This window comes from Dermacentor variabilis, chromosome 9, assembly GCF_050947875.1.
Source record: "Dermacentor variabilis isolate Ectoservices chromosome 9, ASM5094787v1, whole genome shotgun sequence".
In the NCBI taxonomy this organism is placed as follows: Eukaryota; Metazoa; Arthropoda; class Arachnida; order Ixodida; family Ixodidae; genus Dermacentor; species Dermacentor variabilis.
Genome location: NC_134576.1, coordinates 23,782,479 through 23,802,259, shown reverse-complemented (window position 1 = coordinate 23,802,259; position 19,781 = coordinate 23,782,479). Strand labels below are relative to the sequence as shown.

Genomic DNA, 19,781 nt, shown 5'->3' with positions numbered 1-19,781 from the left:
ATCGGTTGTCGCGCTTTTTCTTTCAAGAACATCACCAGTTACTCGTGGTTCCGATGGTCCTAAACTCATGACCCATGGGTAAGTGATGAAGACGCACCAATTTGCTTGAACTGCAGCAAACTTTTTGCGTTAAGACATGAGGTTTTGCAGGTTAGGCTCACATACAACTCCGATACAACAACGATAGTGCACAAGCTCGAATACGTAGCAGTCTGCCATTCGTAGATCGTCTGTTCCCCTGGGGGCACTTTTGATTATCCTAAATTATCTTCAGAGAACTGGCTAGTGCCATTTGCGACAGTAACGAAGAAATAGCTGTTCGACGCAGATTTTTTGCCCTAACAATGACATCAATATGCACGTTTTGTTCGTCCAACTGCAAGAAATGACTTTCATATTATCACATGGTCTCAAATAATAATCGCGGATGACCACTTGCATTGTTATCTTAACAGAAGGTTCATAATGAAGCTGAATCATGATCGTATGGCCGTGTGCCTGGCGATGTCGGCGTGTGCAATATCTTGAATTTACAGTCTTGAGACATGCTGGGCAATCGAACCTGAAGGAAATTTATGAATGGTCTTTATTGGGGATGAAGTTTTCTCTGCCCAATAAAATGGACAACTTAATGATAGTGATTGCAACAGATACTGTTAGCATTCGTAGACCATAGTGATTATGCTAAATCGCTGCGTAAGATTCACCGTACCATCGGGCGTTACAGTGGTAGCCGCGGTTACTGCAGTTTAGTGGATATCGTGCCACTAATAATTCGACAGAGTAATTTGATTCAGAGCGCGCGACCTCACCTCAAGAACGCGGTCTGTAATGACTGGTGGCAGCAGCGTTGATATGCAATAGCAAAACAGAGCCCCTGGGTAGAAGCGAAGTATTTATTCTTCCGAAAATTTAGTAAGCAGCATATTTGAGTTGTTAAGAATTACCTCTAGAGAACAGAAAGCAACTACTACGAGAGGCACACGAACGCGCTCCAGTCGCTTCAACTTCTGGTTGCATTATGCGCCGAAAGAACTACATTGCCACAAATTTAACCTGTAACAATGCGATAGAATTACGCAGGTGTGCTTCGCGGAAGGCAAGCAACAAGGACCTTAACTCCTGTACATAAACTCATAGTGGCTGCTGCGTCCCCGCAAATCTACGTTCCTCTGCTTAGAACGAAATTCTTCAAAGCGTCGTCGTAATGTTTACCAACCACAGTAAACCTGTTCTTGAATGAACGCCATAACATCGTTTGATTCAGCTCTCAGGCAAGCATCCTATTTCAGCCCGAGCGCCAGCGTCAGATCTGGAGAGAACGAGGAGGAGGAGGAAATTTATTATTGCAGGAGCCGTTACGCGGTTGGGATAACATAGGGGAGTGGTGGCTAAAACAGCGGAGGAGGCATAAACTGTCACGAGGGAGAGATCCGAAGCATGCTTGCTTCTTGCTCGCAGACAGATTTTTTTTCCTGAGAATGAGAGCGTCTAAACGCGACGAGGCTGCCAGGCAGATGCTTCACAAATACGACGAATGCGACGTGGCGTCTACTAGTAGCTATGGGTCAACAACCAATTCAAGCGTAAAGAAGCTCATTGGCACCAAATGTCAACGATTGTCCTGTCATTCTTCTTCAGCGACGCGAACATGACTACGAGATTGCAACACCTGCCGCCATTTCATATTCTTAGAATATGGCGATCGCAGCTATATGTACACTACGTTGACGGAGTTCACATTGTTATAGACATGTGAAATCAAAATACCAGCGCGACTCTGATGGATGTTCGTGTTCACAAAATCATAAGCATCACTCCCAGCTCCAAAATGCGAGAACTTGTTGGGAGGTCGGTTTGGCGGAGGCAAGGCATACATGTTTTCGCAGCTTGAGAATGGAAAGTCGACTGGCTTTATTCTAAAGTAAACGCAGGTTTCCCGAATGGATGTGGTGACACCCTAGTTGGGCAGCTATCTCGGTTCCAAGAAAAAGCAGAGGGCAATGACCCCCCCCCGGCAAGGCACGCGAAGCGAACGATGGTCACTGCAAGGGCTCCCCCCTAAAGAGCCGGAGGCTTAGGTGTGATTGGCGGAAGGAAAGAAGAGTTAATGATCAAGGTAGGCTGGTTTCACGCAGTCGCACGACAGTTGTAGACGAAAATGAACGGGAGTCCACGCAGTAACCTCATCCATGAACCTTTCAAATGTTCCCACCGCATTCTTCAAACTGCTAGGCAGACGGAAAAACTGAAATGGGCCAAATGAAGTAGTGATACTTCAGCGACACTTCATAGTGTCGCTGCGTTCGACACAAATTTGGTGATACGTGCTCATCGAATCGATCTTGCTGTAGATTTTGGTTCGTGCGAGACGAGCGCCGGAATCATGTATGTGGGGAAGGGGATATTGATTCGGAGTAATGACGGCATTGAAAGTTCAGCAATCACCACAAGGCCACCAGACGTCCCTGTCCTGCTTTGGAACCAGTTGGAGAGACGAATAGATGAAGGCTGGAGGAAGGACGAATAACGCCGAGCTGAAGCCTGTGTTCGAACTCACGGCGGGTGACTTCCAACCTCCCTCTAGCGGGCCTCTCTGGCCGGGCGGTGATAGGTATACTCCGTTGGTGGTGATATGATGCGTCACCTTGTGTTTCAGGAGCAGCGCGTCGTCTAGGGGCTTCGTGAGTTGCGGGTACTCAGCAAGTATTTTGTACGTTGAGACCGGCCGAAACGTACGTATGCCAGATGAGGTGAGGTCGGACTGCAAGCCAAGTGCATCAAGAAATGTGATGTTATCCTTTAGGCACCGATCCGCGAACACTCACATATAGGTTGAAATGAGAACCATGCGTGCGGACTCTAGGAGGCGTTGCAGTAGCAGCTCGCGCAAAATTGTAAGCTGGCTCTTGTTTGGAGTGTTCCCCCAGTAACTCACGCAACCGGTGCAGCAGTTGTGACGGTCGTTAGTCACCGGGTTCCTTCGAGAGGAGCTGTTGGAGCCTACTCTGTTACGATGGCTCGAGGCGCTGCAGGACGGTGCGTTTCAGCTCGCCGTACGCGGTGGCCGATGGCATACCCGCTAGCAAGTCGCTTATGGCATCCACGATGTCGGAGGGGAGCGCGGCGATGACGCGCTGGTACTTTTCTGTTTGTGAAGTGATGTGCCGAAGTTGAAAACGGGCCTCTGTATGCATAAACCAAACTCTAGGATTTTTGGGCGAAAAGCTGCGAAGCTGAATTTGTGCGGCGATGACAGAATACGTGATCTTGGCGTCGTCTCTGTCATCAGGAGTAGGAGCAACATCGTCAATGGCTAGTGTTAATAAAAAAACGTAAATGTCCTGGGTGACCACTTGCTGGCAGCTCGGTTTAGCGGAGGCAACAAATACACGTCTTGATAGGTTGAGGAGTAAGAGTCAATTGGCTTCAGTCAAAAGTGAAGGCAGGTTTGCCGAGTGGCTGTGGTGGCTGCCCAGTCGGGCGGCCACCTGGGCTCCAAGAAAGAGCAGGGAAGGATAACCCTCAGGGCGAAGCACGGCGAAGTGACGGACGGTCGCTACACCCTCTTTCTAGTGCTTTCTAGTGATGTGAACATATCAAATTACAATGCATTTTTCAGTGTTCAGTGCGCACTCGTGGAGTTACCGCTGTGAAACTCTCTGTGGTGCGAAACACCGACCACACTAGTATCAGAAACGTTGGCCTAACCTTAACATACGTGCGAAATGCGTCTTAACCTGTAGAGCCTTCGGGGCGTATCAGTTTATGTCGTTTGTTCATCTCTCAAAGGAGCGGCGTCAACCGGCATGGAAACAGAACGTGATTTAAGAGGTCATCCTACAGAGATCAGGACAGCGAGAGTCTTGCGCGGTTATCGTCTAATGGTAGCAACACGAAACGTACACACGTGATCGGCTAAGTGCCACCAGCACTGACCATCTCACATTGAGCTTCAATATACGAAGCCGCCTTGTCTCGGCTCCTTCCTGGCTTGTTCCTCTGCTCGCACGTATCGCCCATAAGCCTACACGCTTAACGCTTGCGCAGTGATATGAGCCCAATACTTCAGCGTTCATAGCAACCACCTCTTCTGTCTCTGAACAAAGTTCTCGAGAACATTTATAGAGTACGTGTACAGCAACCGTCTTTCGTATAAAAATATATGGGCGTTTTGCCGACGGCCGTGAGTAGTCTCGCAATTCTGCTAAGAATTGCAGCATAAGGGGGTGTTACAATAGGAAACGGCTCACTGAGATTTTATTTTGCAAAAGCAACTGACGCACTATTTCTGCTTTCTGCGCCATAATGGAAGAAAGTCGGTAAAACACACTTAAGACTAATACAACGTTCATCTAGGTCACATCCGTAGAATATTTCCTCAGTCTTGATAAATATAGGTAATTATTCATAGTGACTCTACTGAATTACAGTGACGCCTTTCTCTAGGGATCAAAAAATAAAGCTCTGGAATAACCGTCGACGATAAATGTTATTATAGGAGAAGAGCACGAACCAACGAACGAGTGAGCGAACGCACGAAGCAATGAACGTTTTCATTTTGTTTGTCTAGTCCGACCACCGGGCATGAACCGCTGACCAACCACGAGAACATGAGAAAGAGGCGAAGAAAGCTATTCTCTTTGAAACCGTTCCTGGTTCGTTTATTCTAACAATACTTTAGAAACTAACACAGCGTAACCAATAATAAAAAGAGCCCTAAGTAATTAATTTGACACTAACTTCCATTGGTATTAGAGTGTAAGACTTGGTGTGTGAATGGAAATAGTGTTTTGTTTGACAAAGTAGAAATATTGTTTTGCTGCGTTAGTTTCCTTCCATATGCGGTAGCTCTGTTGCTAAGGCTTCCTGCTACCGAAGTTTAGGTAACGGGTTCTCTTACCGACCAGCGTTGACCTTGCTCTTTCATCAGTGCTTTAGCTGACTGTTAAATAACACCTGAACATCTAAATTATTGCAAAGCCATAGAGTACGGTGTCTCTAGTAGCACCTGCTAAGGCGCACCCTTGCATGAATGTTTCCTTATTGCTAAAGCCGAAGCAATATAAGATTGACATAGGTATGCGGCGCTTTTTTTTCGTATGAAAAGTGCCTGACTTAACTACTTTTTAAAGAAGTATTCAAAAGTACGATCTGCAGTTTTGCTACCTAGGCCTAGTGAGAACCCTCAAAGATGGGCCCATAGGCCTCCAAGCTTTCTCAGAAAGCTATCAAATGTCCCTGGGCCCATCTCTACTTGAAATCAACAGAATAAGAGCTGCAGAAATCCATCACTGCATACTAGACCTTATGGTAGCAGCTTATGCTTATCAGCTAAGTGCAGGGATATGCAGGGATTATACTGAGAAAAACAATGCTTGATGACAGCAGACAGCATGTTCCCAAGATGGCTTTTGAAAATTTTTGTTTTTGGCACACCATCAGCTTGAATTATGTAGCTATTCAAGTTTTGTGCTATAGGACAGGACGTTCAACTAAAAATATAGTTTCTACCTGCCTCCCCTCCTCTCTCTAAAGGACAAGGGCCGGAGTACACGATTTATCAGACCACCTGCAAAATAAAGACTGGGTCGGTATACTTCGTCACAGGTACTTTCCCGAAATATTTACGCTGAGTAAGATACTAGTTAAAAAAAACTTCTCTACGCCTCACAGTGAGCTGATTGTCAAGGCCGCCAATATTATCTCTTTCTGTGACCCTGCAGCTAGCAATATAAGTTGTCAGTCTTCCTGTCAACCAATGAAGCCAATCGCGTTAACATCTCCATGAATGGGAGATAATTGTGCCGAATAAAACAAAGGAACAACTGTCTGTAGCATTGTGTTATAAAGAATTATTGATTCACGATGGTAGCTACATACTCACGCGTATGATCGTGGTATGTGCGTACGCTACGGTAACAGAAAATACAAACTGCATTCTGCGTCTGTCTCACCCTTTTACTCGTCGCATTTCAATGCCCGAATCTGTGAAAGAAGATCGAAAACATCAAAGCTGAGCCGTATCGTTTTTCTAGGAAGTCGGTGAGTAATCTCACATATTAAAAAAAACGAGTTCGTTTAACGTGACACTTCGCGCGTAAAACCAAGCTAGATGCCCTTCTGGGCAAGGGCGCTGGTACGGGTAGGTCTCTGTGTATTAAACTTTCACCTGAATAATATTCTCGTCACCTTTTCTGCGCCTCGGTAGATAATGAGAGTGAAATCTCAGAAAATGACGTAAGATGAGAAGTGGAAACGCGCACTCGCGTGGCATATGTTTTCGTCCGTTCATCTTGTTCCCTTTAGCCACTCCCTATAGATTAACTATTCGCAACCACCTGCCATTTGAATCCACACGATATAGCTAGGGTCCGGGTATTTGGCACGCAAGGAAGGTATGGAGAGCTTGACATAACGGTTGTTCCAGCGAACACTTCCAAACGCAGCTAAAGTTAATTGTAAGGGTCAAGCCGACCTTCGTCGCACTCCCGAACTCAATGCACTCCTAACGTTACCTTGAATGACCATGCAGTTGCCTAACGCGGCCGCATGTTAACTTCACAGTGGAATGGGGAAGCAGAGAGCGAGGGTGACGGTATTTTGGTAAAAAATAAAAAAACATATTCTATTGCGCATGACTCGCCGGGGTTCGACTCCCAAGACGATCGGCTGCGGGACGATCAAACAAATCAATGTTGCACATACAATGGTAAAGGAACTTGAATGGAGCAAGCAAGTGACAAGAATACAATGAAAGACAGAGCGCGCTTACCTCTCTGTCTTTCATTGTATTCTTCTCACGTACCTGCGCTATTGAATATATTTACCACTGTATACCCAACAGGCCCAAATAGCAGCGGTTTTGAACTTGCAAATACCGTTCCGAAAAAGCAGAAAGTGTGAAAAAACACCAGTCGAAACGCATATTCAGGCCATAGCCACACAATCTGACGCACAAAGCACATTGACAAGACCAAGCAGACTGAGAAGAGAAAATTACGCTCTCTTCATGAGCAATATCTATCACTGAAGTTTATCCCTAGCATGTTAGCAGCAACAACTGCGCGGTATATATTTGTCACAAGGAAACTGCGGGTAAGCAGTTGACAGTTATTGGCTCGCGTTATGTATTTGACAAATCGACTTGACTATTCGAGCGAAACAACCCAGACTTCGAAGGCAGTTCGCGGTTTCTGGGCTGAAGGGTTAGGTTTGTCAAGCTGCCTTATAGCAGCTTTCTTCCCACCCTCTTCATTGCCATGACTCCCTACATGTTGCGAACAATTAAACTGTGGCACAAACGACGAGCACGGCATTTGATAGAGCTTGCTCATAATCAAACTCCAAACAAAGCGGCCGTCTCTTAAATGCAGATAATGCATTTCAGGCAAATATACCGTTTGAGTCCCCGCTAAACAAACAACACCAATGCCAGCTATTTTCAACCTTCACCACAACGTTCACGAATGCCTACATGTCGCTTCAGATTCCAGGCAGCACGAGTTGTTTTAACCATTCTTTCATAGGAAGCACATCGACTACAAGATCCTTCATGGGCTCAGGCAAGTTTATTGAAACGAGAATCCATGAAGATAACGCTCCGTTTCATTTTATGACTGAGTGAGGCTGCGCACTATCAACTTTCTCCTTTACCATGCCTATTAATGCGTGGTAGGCAGGGAAGTCGTGATGTCCCGAAGGGCATTGCTGCTGCTACTTGGATGCAACGTGGCCATTACGGAGATGCCAATTATTTAATTACGTTATTGCCGCGTTATTCTCCACACGCTGTAAGGAACGAGCGTTGCGGTCTTTTTTTTTCTGCGGTGACAGGCTCACCACAAACTTTGCGTTGCAGCCAGTTAGTGCGGTAATATATATATATATATATATATATATATATATATATATATATATATATATATATATATATATATATATATATATATACACACACATTCGGTTGCTCGCCCATAAGACTAGAAGCCGTACGTTTTCCTGGCGGATATATTTTGCGCCCAACTGACGCGTCTCCATCATCCCGCCCGTTGAGTGATGCAATACTGAAGCCTCTCTACGGTACGCAGTGATCTACTTACTGCCATAAGCGTCCGCGATGTTGTCAATGAACGCCAAAACTCCTTTCATTGGGTGAACCCAGCCTGGCACTTGCCAACAGCTTGTAGAGAAACGCCGAAAGCCACAGCACTGTCTCTCAGCTGGTTGGCATAACGGACGTCGGTGCGCTATTCTTGGTACTGGGACAAGTCCCTGGCTGAAGGCGGAACTAAGAAAGTAACTACGAGCTTAGCAACTGCGCACACGTAGGTGCCCGCGCCTGAAGGCGTTTCGCTGCAGATGTAACGATTGTACTGGTGTCATCGGTGGAAGTTGCAATGACAGGTCTACTTATTGTTTCCGCGAAAAGACGCCGGAACGCTATTTTGGGCGAAATAGAGCTCTTTGTCGCTTGTGTGCGCGTGTTTGCTGTCGTGTATAAGGAGGCTTCCGCAAAGCTAGAGTGTCACGAACAGGGCTAGACAGTGCGTGAAGACATCGCTTGAGCAACAAAGCAATGTCAGAGTCTTTGTGTCACCCTTCCGCCGACCTTCCTCATTTTTAGAGCAATGTTGTAGCAACACCACAACAAAGTTACTCTTTCTGACATTCTTGGTGGGCCGAAGCGGACTTAGCATTGCTCCTTATGTGCGGAGGCTCAGGGACTGCCATACCGTCTGCACAGTGCCCCACATATTATTTTGTCGCTCTAATCTGTTAAACACAGTTACTAAGGGACTTGAGTGAAATGAAGGAACGCCCTCAAGTGGCGCGTTCTTGTAATCTTTTCGCAGTGGCGTTCTTCATTTTGCGATCAGCTGTTTTTCTTACGCTGAAGTTTGCAGGTCGCAAAAGCCGAGTTCTGGAAACATATTATACCCCCTGAGCGAATACATACATCAATACTTTGCCTTGCATCACGAACTTGAATATTACATTCGAAGTACCACTGATTTCTGAAGTTTAAAGGCGTATTGCATTACTGTCATACCCCAAAGTTGAGACCACGCTGCCATATCCCTAAATGTTTGTATTTTGAGCGAGAATCGCAAGAAAAAGAACTGACAGATATCTATAGCGGCTCCACAGCCACCATAGTCCTCCATAAACAAAGCAACAAGATCCCAATATAGAAAGACGTCAGGCAGGGAGATACGTTCTCTCCAGTGCTATTCACAACGTGTTTACAGGAGGTATTCAGAGGCCTGGATTGTGCAGAATTGGGGATAAGAGTTAATGGAGAATACCTTAGTAACATGCGATTCGCTGATGATATTGCCTTGTTTAGTAACTCAAGGCACCAATTGAAATGCATGCTCACTAACCTGGAGAGGCAAAGCAGAGGGCTGGGTCTAAAAATTTGTCTGCAGAAAACTAAAGTAATGTTTAATAGTCTCGGAAGAGAACAGCAGTATAGGATAGGTAGCGAGGAACTGGAAGTGGTAAGGCAATACATCTACTTAGGGCAGGTAGTGACCACGGATCCGGATCCTGAGACTGAAATAATCAGAAGAATAAGAATGGGCTGCGGTGCATTTGGCAGGCATTCTCAGATCATGAACAGCAGGTTGCCATTATACCTCAAAAGAAGAGTTTATAACAGCTGTGTCTTACCAGTACTCACGTACGGGGCAGAAACCTGGAGGCTTACGAAAAGGGTTCTACTTAAATTGAGGACGACGCAACGAGCTATGGAAAGAACCATGATGGGCGTAACGTTAAGGAATAAGAAAAGAGCCGATTGGGTGAGGGAACAAACGCGAGTTAATGGCATCTTAGTTGAAATCAGGAAAAAGAAATGGGCATGGGCAGGACATGTAATGAGGGAAGATAACCGATGGTCATTAAGGGGTTACGGACTGGATTCCAAGGGAAGGGAAGCGTAGCAGGGGGCGGCAGAAAGTTAGGTGGGCGGATTAGATTAAGAAGTTGGCAGGGACGACATGGCCACAATTAGCACATCACCGGGGTAGTTGGAGAAGTATCGGAGAGGCCTTTGCCCTGCAGTGGGCGTAACCAGGCTGATGATTGTGTGTATGTATGTCTGTATGTATGTATGTATATATATATATATATATATAACGTGACACGTACGTGCATAGTGGATTTACGCCTCAATAGTATGGGGTCATCCAAGAGAAGTGAACGAGGAAGACGATGTGCGGCTGGCTAGCTGAATCTCTATAGGCGCTCAGCTGATCAAGGCCGTCGCGTCTAAATCTACCTGGCATGTATATCAACGCCTTTCGTGGGCGTAACACAGTGGTGAAGGTGCTGGGTATGACACAACGTACCACGGAGTCGAGATACCTAGAACTTCGCCGGAGCCGTCGTCTTGCCGGTATCTTGCCAACGACCTTCCCTATGGCTCAAGACGGAGGCTCTAGTTTTAACTGCCCAAATGCGAGCGCCAGTTGGACCTCTGCAGCACTACATAGAACCACGCTCGTTCGCGGGAAAAGTGGGCGAGGATGTGGACGAGTGGCTGACGCACTACACAACGGTGAGCCGCTACAACCGTTGAGATTCTGTCACTCAGCTTGAACATGTCCTACTGTTTCTGAGTGAGACAACGCTGATGTGGTATCAAAACCACGAAGCCTCCCTAACAACGTGGGAGCGCTTAGTTGAGGAAATTCAGAAGTGTTTTGGCGACTGCTACGCCAAACAGAAACGCGCGGAGAGAACACTAGCTCAAAGAGCTCAAACTCCTGGAGAAGCATGCACTGCATAGATAGATGAAATCCTCAAGCTGTGCAAAATAGTCCATTCACAGATGTCTGAGAAAGACTGAGTCGGACATCTCCTCGAAGGAATTGCAGAATATGTCTAGAGTTTCCTTATAAATAGGGAACACATTGATTGCGTCTCAGATGTCGTGCATCATTGCCGTACGTTTGAAACGTTGAAGACACGTCGCACTGCGCCAAAATTTGGACGCCTGGCGAATATGGCAACCGTTGCCAGCGTCGATAAGAGCCCGTCCGCCGATATTTTGTCTGCTATACAGCACATCGTGTGCGAAGAACTGCTGCGACAGCAGGTGCTAGCGCGCGACGTCACGCAACAGCCTGATGCTTATTACCCACAACACATGGCGCCTGCAGCACACTGCGCTTCGTGGCAGCCGTCGGTATGTGTCACAGACATCAACCACAGGGGAGCTCCATGGCCACCTGTGGGCACGTTTACGCCCGAACACCAAACTTGCAGAACACCCTCGCCCCGGCAGGTTCGCACGCAGACCGACCACTCCTCCTGTGCAGCAGGCTGAGCCGCTCCACTCAGCTACACGACCCCCACGGCTGAGCGCTTCGAGGAGCAGTTCATCGATCGTAGTTTACCTGTGTGTTATAACTGTGGCGACTTGGGTCACATTGGCACGTACTGAAATCGCCGCCAACCACCGAGGTTCGACCGATAGACGATGTCTAGGCGGTACCGCGCTCCCCTTGGCGAAACGTACTCGCCATCGCACACATATCCAGGAAACTTGCGTCACCAGCGCCCGGAGCCGCTGTGGAACCGTTCTCCAGCATCCGATCGCAGCTTGACACCCGCTCCTCATGTTAGCCGGTCGGCCTTCCCGCTGCGTCGCTACCCCTTGCCGCCTCCGGAAAAATAGTCAGCGCGGCCGTTTGAGGTGAGGTCGCTGGACAATATTCAACAGAGATACCTCCACCCAGGCACGTACGCAGGATTTCTTTTCAGGGGGGGGGGGGGGCAACTTAAGGTAACATTCTATGCAAATGAGGGGAAGGGTACTTTTACTAGTACAAATGTGAATAATGCCCACCATTCGCCATAAAGAGGCATAAACCTGCAAAAGAGCATTGAAATCACGTGTATCTCACAGGTGCACCTGTGAGATACACCTCTTGTCTACTTGGCAAACAAAGAACCACATCAAATGGACTCGCGCATGAAAGGTGCACAGGAACAACCTTGCCAAGAACAAGGTAACAAGCGAAAGTGCCAAATAAAGATTTCTAGTAGCGTTTCTTGAATTAGCTCTAGAAGAATTAGAGAAATGTATATTTGCGGAACAATCACAGTTTATTTGCATCCCTCGTTTACTGCTCTACCAAGTGCCAAATCCGATTTGTGTTGTTATTTGGGAAGTTGCGTAGCGATTCGTGGTCCCCAGTCCCGTACAACGGCGTAGAGCGCAGGACGCTGTGGGGTTCTCGACGTACTGAGGCCACCGCGGAAGGTTAGAAAAACACCCCCATTAGCACAGCAGGGAAGTGGATACATGCATGGGGCTCGATTCATAACTGCAGAAGCGTCATTCAACACACGGAATTATTATCAACTTCCGGTGTCGTTTTCTCAACTTCCTTTTTAAATAAAAAGATATTGATCCATAAATATTTTCACGAACATCTTCGCTTTTCCCCCTGTTTGGCTGTTGCCGTGGCTTTCTCCCTTAGTAGATCGCTTAATGTCTCATCTCCTTGTGACTCTTGTTTCCAGTTGCCACTTCTGCACGAAAAGTGCTGTACAATTAGGGGAAAAACCAGACGAGGTAACAGGTGACAGTCATATTGCTTATGGGTTTAACAGTTATTGCAGGGTCTGATGATGGATGCTGTTTCGCAATATCTAATTTTCCATCTTATCTAACCCATATCGCGGATATATGGTTCAGAAGATCTGCCAGCGTCGCGGCGAGCCGTCACTCGAGGAAATAAATAATGAAGCAAAAGGAAAAGTTAAATGCAACTGACAGTTTCTCCGTCAACAACTCGTTCCACGAGCATACAGAACAGCTGACTATGAGCCGAATCCCTTTCCTGGCCCCTGGATCAGTCTAAATAAGGAAGGTTGAACAAACGAAGCAACAGCGATGCGCGTGATTGCTGAATAGAGGGTCAGATAAAAATTTTGTTAACGAAATAAAATATTAAAATTAAAACAATAAACCACGCCCTGTCTGAATTCTTTTGAGTTAGTAGCGTGGGCACCAAATCGATCAGAAAACTGGTCTCCACACCAAAGGACCCCAGGAGATGCCGGCAACTACCGCCATCCAAAAGGAGTGCAAAAATTGACAACCATCCCACTCTGTGAAGATTGGAATGGCAGCGAAAGCTGGCGACAGTCAAAGCTCTCAAACGAAAAGCAAAGTGTTTCACCACCGCGGCGGGTCGGCCTGAAGATAATGCAATATCCAGCCGACCCGCGGCGGAAGTGAAGCAAGCGTTAAGCACCCTGCATACGTGTGCCGATCCCGAAGATAGCGCAACACCGGGCCGACCCCCGGCGGAGGTGAAGCAGGCATTAATAACTTCCCATACGTGGGCCGATTCCAAAGATATTGGAATACCAGGCCCACCCGCGGCAGAGGTGAAGCAGACGTTAAGCGCTCGCCATACGTGGGTCGATCCCGAAGGTAGTGCCATGCTGGGCCGACCCCCGGCGGAGGTGAAGCAGGCATTAAGAACTCCCATACGTAGGCGTTTCCAAAGATATTGCAATACCAGACCCACCCGCAGCAGAGGTGGAGCAGGCGTTCAGCGCTCGCGATACGTGGGTCGATCCCGAAGGTTGTGCAATGCCGGAACGACCGACGTGAAAGGCGAAGCAGGCATTAAGAACTCCCCATACGTAGGCCGATCCCGAAGATATTGCAATACCGGGCCCACCCGCAGCGGAGGCGAAGCAGGAGTTAAGAGCTCCCCATACATTGGCCCGTCCCGAAGACACCGAAGGGCGCGTTGTAGGTTCCCGAGTCCAAAGGGGTATGTGCCATTGATCTTGGACCTTTTTTCACTATCACCATGCAGGATCGGCCCTCATGATGATGTTTTCTGTTAACGGATGCTGAAAAAAAGAACAGAAGTTAGTCATACACAGCTTTCGCTGTAAAAGACGGCAAAATGTTGACTGCCAAGTAGATTGATTTGTCGGCGCTTTAGGAATTTGTCTGAGGAGTGGTGGCGTGGGTTGATGGGGGGGGGGGGGTATGCCGCTTCATTTCGGAGGGGGCGGGGGCCCGGGCCCCCCTGGGCCCCCCCTTGGGTACGTGCCTGCCTCCACCCATTTGTTGGTTTAAGAATAAGGAGTCTGTATTACACGACGAAGTTACATCAATGACCTTAGTGGACACGGGAGCAACCGCTTCAGTGATGAGTCTTGCGTTTAAAAGCCTCCTAGGGCGAAAAGTGATGTTTCGTGCCGATATGTTTCGCGGAATGAATGGGGAGTTGTATCCTGTTGGCGTCTTCAATGTAGACGTTACCTTGGGTGGTCAAATATGTAACGCAGATTTCACTGTTGTACCTCATTGTACGTATGATGTAATCCTGGACCTTGATTTTTTGAGACTGTGTGGGGCCAATGTCGATTGTACAGCGGGATAAATCAGTGTAGGTAGGAGCTTTTGTGCTGCGTTTATGGAAGGCCCACCGTATCGTAAAAGTGTGCTTTGTGTATCCCGGGATACAGTTGTGCCTCCGTTATTCGCAAGGTATGTTTCAGTTGCCTGTTTGCCTACACACCGACGGAACGTTCGACGCTACCGTGGAGCCCGTTCATCTGAGTTGCATCTAAAGGAATGTACTAATACCGTATTGCACGCTGTCAGTTGGTCAGGGACGCACTAACTTATGTGCCGTAAACTGTTCGAGTGAACCTGCAATACTACCACAGGGCCTGAAACTTGCCGCCCACCATGAAGATCAAGTGCTGTCGCTCGCCATTCTTACAGAGGCCCCTGATTCTGCGGATGAACGCCACTTCGTTAATGCATGCCCTGCTGTGCACTCCTACATTCTGACTACGGTGAACAAGTCACTCAGCACTAAGCAGCGTCACGAAGGGGCGAATATTCTGCTAAAGCATGCCTGACACTCACTTTTCGCAGCAAGAGGGGTCACCATCGCTTCCTCCTTCTCGTATACACCATCGCATAGATACGGGATCTGCCCAACATTTGCCACAGAAGCCGTACAGTCTCACCATCGGAACGCAATGTGATCAACGACCAAGTCCGCGAAATGCTGAACGAGAATGTAATCGAAGAATACTGTAGTCCATGGCAGCGCCAGTGATTCTGGTTAAGAAGAAAGATGGTACATGGCGATTTATGTTGACCACTACCACCTGAACCCCATCACTAAAAAGGACGTATATCCTCTTCAGCGTATTGATGATGCTATTGATTGCCTTTCGTCAGCGTCTTACTTTTCGTGTGTTGACTTGAGGTCGGGGTACTCGCAGATTCCTATGCACAAGGTAGACAAGAGGAAAACAGCATTTGTAACACCGGATGGACTTTTTGAATTTAATGGGATGCCGTTCGGACTCTGGAATGCACCTGCAACTTTCTAGCGCTTTATGGACAACATCCTGCGTGGTTTAAAGTGCGAAGTATGCATGTGCTTTCCAGACTATGTAGTCATTTTCGGGCGCACGTTCAGAGAGCACGATGTACGTCTCGATCTTGTGTTAGGCTGCTTGGGAAAAGCGGGTTCCGTGCTCAACTCGAAGAAATGTCATTTTGGAGAGCGCCAAATACTGGTTCTGGGCCATCTAGTGGATAAGGTTGGTATACGACCCGATACAGTGATGACTGCTGCCGTGGAAGCCTTCAAGCAACCTCGCCATGTAAAAGAGCTGCGCAGTTTTCTGAGGCTTTGCTTGTACTTCCGCCGGTTTATTCATGGATTTGCCAACATCACGTATCCACTGACTAGCCTCATCCAGAAGGGCATTGCCTTTGAGTGGACTTCTGAATGTGAGGCTACTTTTCGTGAGCTGAAGTGTCTTCTGACGTACCACCCCATTCTCCGATACTTCGACCATGCGGCTCCCACAGAAGTTCTTACGCACGCTAGCGGTATTGGCATCGACACTGTCCGTATTAAACGCGTCAACACCAAAGAACACGTCATCGCCTATGCGAGTCGCTCTTTAAATAAGTCTGAGCGCAACTACACCGTCACAGAGCAAGAATGTCTTGCAGTTACTTTCGCGATACAGCGCTTCCGGTCATACCGGAAGCGCTTCCGGCCGACACGTGATATATGATCCTGGTGACTTAGTGTGGCTCTGGAAACCAACCAGAAAACGTGCTATATGTGAAAACTGCTGGGCCACTATGTTGGAGCCTATGTGATTAATGATCGTATCAGCGTATTACGTATTAACCTACCGCATAGCACTCCTCACGTCAAATGGCCGACGGTCCGCAAATACAGAAATTTCGCATGTCACCCGTTTAAAGTCCTTCATTTCTCGACAGCCTGTTTGCTCCACCGGCGGGCTTCGTCTGCGCGGAAGGAAATGTGACACGTGTGTAGTGGGTTTACGCCTCAACAGGATAGGGGGGGGGCATCCAAGAGAAGGTGAACGAGGGAGATGAAGTGCGGCTGGCTATTTGAATCTCGATAGGCGCTCAGCTGATCAAGGCCGTCGCGGCGAACTCTACCTATCTTGTCAATATACGCCATTCGTGGGCGTTTACTCACAAGTACATATATATATATATATATATATATATATATATATATATGTGTGTGTGTGTGTGTGTGTGTGTGTGTGTGTGTGTGTGTGTGTGTGTGTGTGTGTGTGTGTGTGTGTGTGTGTCGAACTGCACAATAGGACAGCACGGTGCAATAGTGGCGAAAGAAGTAGAGAAAGACTAAAGGCAGTGTTCGGGCTACCAAGTTTGTCTCCCTCCGCAAACTCCCGCTCGCGTCACGTCATAAAGACCTGGCAGCCACCTCATCATGGCCTCACATCATCATGCAAGTACTTAACACCCCGGCGTGAACCAAGAGCGCACAGCTTCACCACCGACACCGACCACCATCATGACCACATCGCCGCAAGCCTTGGACATACCCAAGTACACTGGATCAGCGGACGATGGGCCCTTGGAAGACTGGTTTCGTCTCCTCGAGCGCCACGCGTCTGCTGCATCATGATTGGAACAGGATATGGTCGCCAGCTTCAGTGACTACGTCACCGGTGAGCCATTTCAGTTCTACCTCACGTACATCTTTGAAAACAATGACTCGTGGGAGAAAATCAAAGAAGAGATGATCAGTCGATTTCAAGTATGCGTTGCAGATCCGTCTATAATCCACCAGCTGTAGACATATCAACTGGGTCGCTGCAGTCATCCACAGTTTTCATCTAGTTATCGTCATCAGAGCGAACCAAAGCCATGTATTACTAGACTGTCGACAACTATCTCTTGTAGGGATCCCCCCAAAACGACGGAACAAAATCGCACGCCTACTATTATTTCACCAGGAACAATGGATAAAGTAAATCGTTCTTTTTCTGAGCGATATCCAAGTCGCTTTCCTTCAAGGCCGGACCTTCCATCAAGTTTCACTTCCGTGCAGGAATCAGCAATATGTGCGCCTTCAACCCGTTACCGTACTCTTGCCATCGCTAATGGATGAGATGCGTTCACTGCCTCTTGTACGTGCGACCAACCTCCTGGTTTTAAGTCACGCGACTGTTCTATGAAGCTGATTCGAGCGTGTGTCTTCACAGAATCGTTTCGCTCCCAAATGAGACCTCAACTTCTATACAGGCAGACGCATCCCTAGAAGCCCGTGGTGCAGTCACATACACTGCGTCGTCGTCCAATAATCGACCACCTGGAATTTCGGGCTGCACGGATGCAATCAACAGTACAAGTCAAATTAAGCCATCTTATTTTCCACCGCGACACCACAATCAAACCACCAACTCCGCAAGTTCACTTCGCGAGACAGAGCGTTTACGTCGATCAACAGCGGATGAAGAGCTGACACATGACTTTCTAGCTGCTTTGCATATTTCAAGCGCTTTCGCGCACACCAGACGCCAAAAACTGCTGACATTGCAATCGAGGGCACCGGATATCACACATTGCCAACTAACAGAAGTGTTCCTCTCAGCACGACGGCACAAGGATCGCAGCCTTACACGTGGCTTCTGAAGAACCTCAAACATGGACCTCCCCATCAGACAAGCCACAGGAGGAAACGTTGTCCCAGCAACTCCATGAACATGTTCGGCTAATGCAAGGATGGATCCGGAAAAGACGATCGCGATGTCGAAAAAGAGCGCCATCGAAACAGAAAATGCAATACAAAGGACAACATGTACACAGAAGTCAACTGAACCGAAGAAGAACACGGCAATTATGTCGTTTTCCTACAAATGACCGTCGTCAAGAACTTTTTCGACGCCACAGATCAAGACCTTGCCTGATACGACAAATGCCACAAGACCGCAGACAACGACGAATAGGACAGCTGCAATTTTCTGGCATACTAGAGCAACACAGATGGCACATGAAAAATTTAGTGCAACCTGCACTGCTTGCAGACAACGCACATGTACAGCCACCAGAAGCGAGCCAACTTCATGCAACGGCAGGTCTCCAGTGATAGCAATCAACCGAAGTCCGCGCATTCTTCATTCCACATGCACTAGCTTTAAGTGAAACCATAGATCTTTCTCCTGCGATGCACTTTGATATTACTCAGCTGTATCAAGAGCTCAACTTCGATCAGTGTTCACGTGCTTCGGCGCATTTAGATGTCGTCTGGAGCGCAACAACCAGCCTTGGCCACCTGAGCTCTGCTGGACGTCATCGGACTGCCAGACGGACATCGTTCATATGTGAGGACATTGTGGCGGTATCATCCGCCCTTGTACCTACGATTCTCTCGGTGGGAGGGGGAATCGTGTGACGGACCGCACAATAGGACGGTACGGTAGAATAGTGGAGAAAGAAGATGACGAAGAATAAAGGCAGTGTTCGGGCGACCATTTTTGTCTCCGTCCGCAACCTCCTTCTCGCGTCACATATATGTAAGAGACCTGTCCGACTAGGAACAATGTGCGTAGCTCATGCTGCGATCAGGTACTTCTTTCTATACGTATCTAGCAGTCTAGAAGACGTTCTTTTTTTTGCTTTCCAATAAGCAAAAAAAGAACAGGACGAGACGACCGGCATATTTTTTTTAGCTCGTGCTTAGAGAACATCAGAAAGAGCTGCATACTGATGAAGCGGCAGTCGTTATGTGCATGGAGACAATAACTGTCGGGTTTCGTGGCTGCATGACAATAGATGTCGTCTGCCTGCAATAGTGCGGGCCCTGAATAGATGGAGAAGAGTAAGACAACTTTATTTGGGGACACAGCACGATCGCAGCACAGCACATTATTTGAGAAAATTGACTAATTCGTTTACTTCTCGCAATAGCTGAGCCGAGTAGGAAGGCATTACGCGTCATTGTAGAGAAGAATCATCGTACAGACTGTATAAAGTGCTGTTTCACAGAACTGACACATAACTGTTTCGCAGCCAGCGCCTCAAGTATGCGGACAATCAAGTTCGAGTATGCGAGGAAAAGGAACAGATTCTGAGCCTTAAATTATGTTGCGCTAACCCAACGCCACGTTCGCCTCTAAACGAAGCGAAGCTTATGTGCAGTGATCAGGTGTTTTATTTTGCTCAAGTTCACGCAAGGTCACTATTAAGGCCTCACACAACCTCTACTGAAGGTGCAAATGTGGGATCTGGACTGAAACACAAAAACCATGAGTTGAATGCCGATGTGTTAATTTTTTTAAGGCAGTGAGATGCCTTGGGATGTGTAAGTGGCGCCTTTGTTACAGTTCATTAAAGTAAAATATTTAAACGAGAAGTATATAATATGAACGGGGTTTTAAGAAGGGCAACTTTAGATGAGGAATGTCTGAAA

General features: G+C 47.5%; 1 protein-coding gene across 5 annotated transcripts in view; it reads right to left on the bottom strand.

The window, feature by feature from the left end:
* The window catches only part of LOC142592548 (uncharacterized), a 140,007-nt gene that overhangs the window by 14,432 nt on the left and 105,794 nt on the right, over positions 1-19,781 (bottom strand). For 2 of the 5 annotated variants that reach the window (XM_075704059.1, XM_075704058.1), the window contains exon 2: positions 5,958-5,988. The exons of 2 other annotated variants lie outside the window; for them this stretch is intronic. The gene's annotated coding sequence lies outside the window, so the exon portion shown is untranslated. Of the gene's footprint in view, positions 1-5,957; positions 5,989-8,102; positions 8,125-19,781 lie in introns of those variants that run through there. One more of the 5 variants, XM_075704060.1, reaches the window with a different exon arrangement.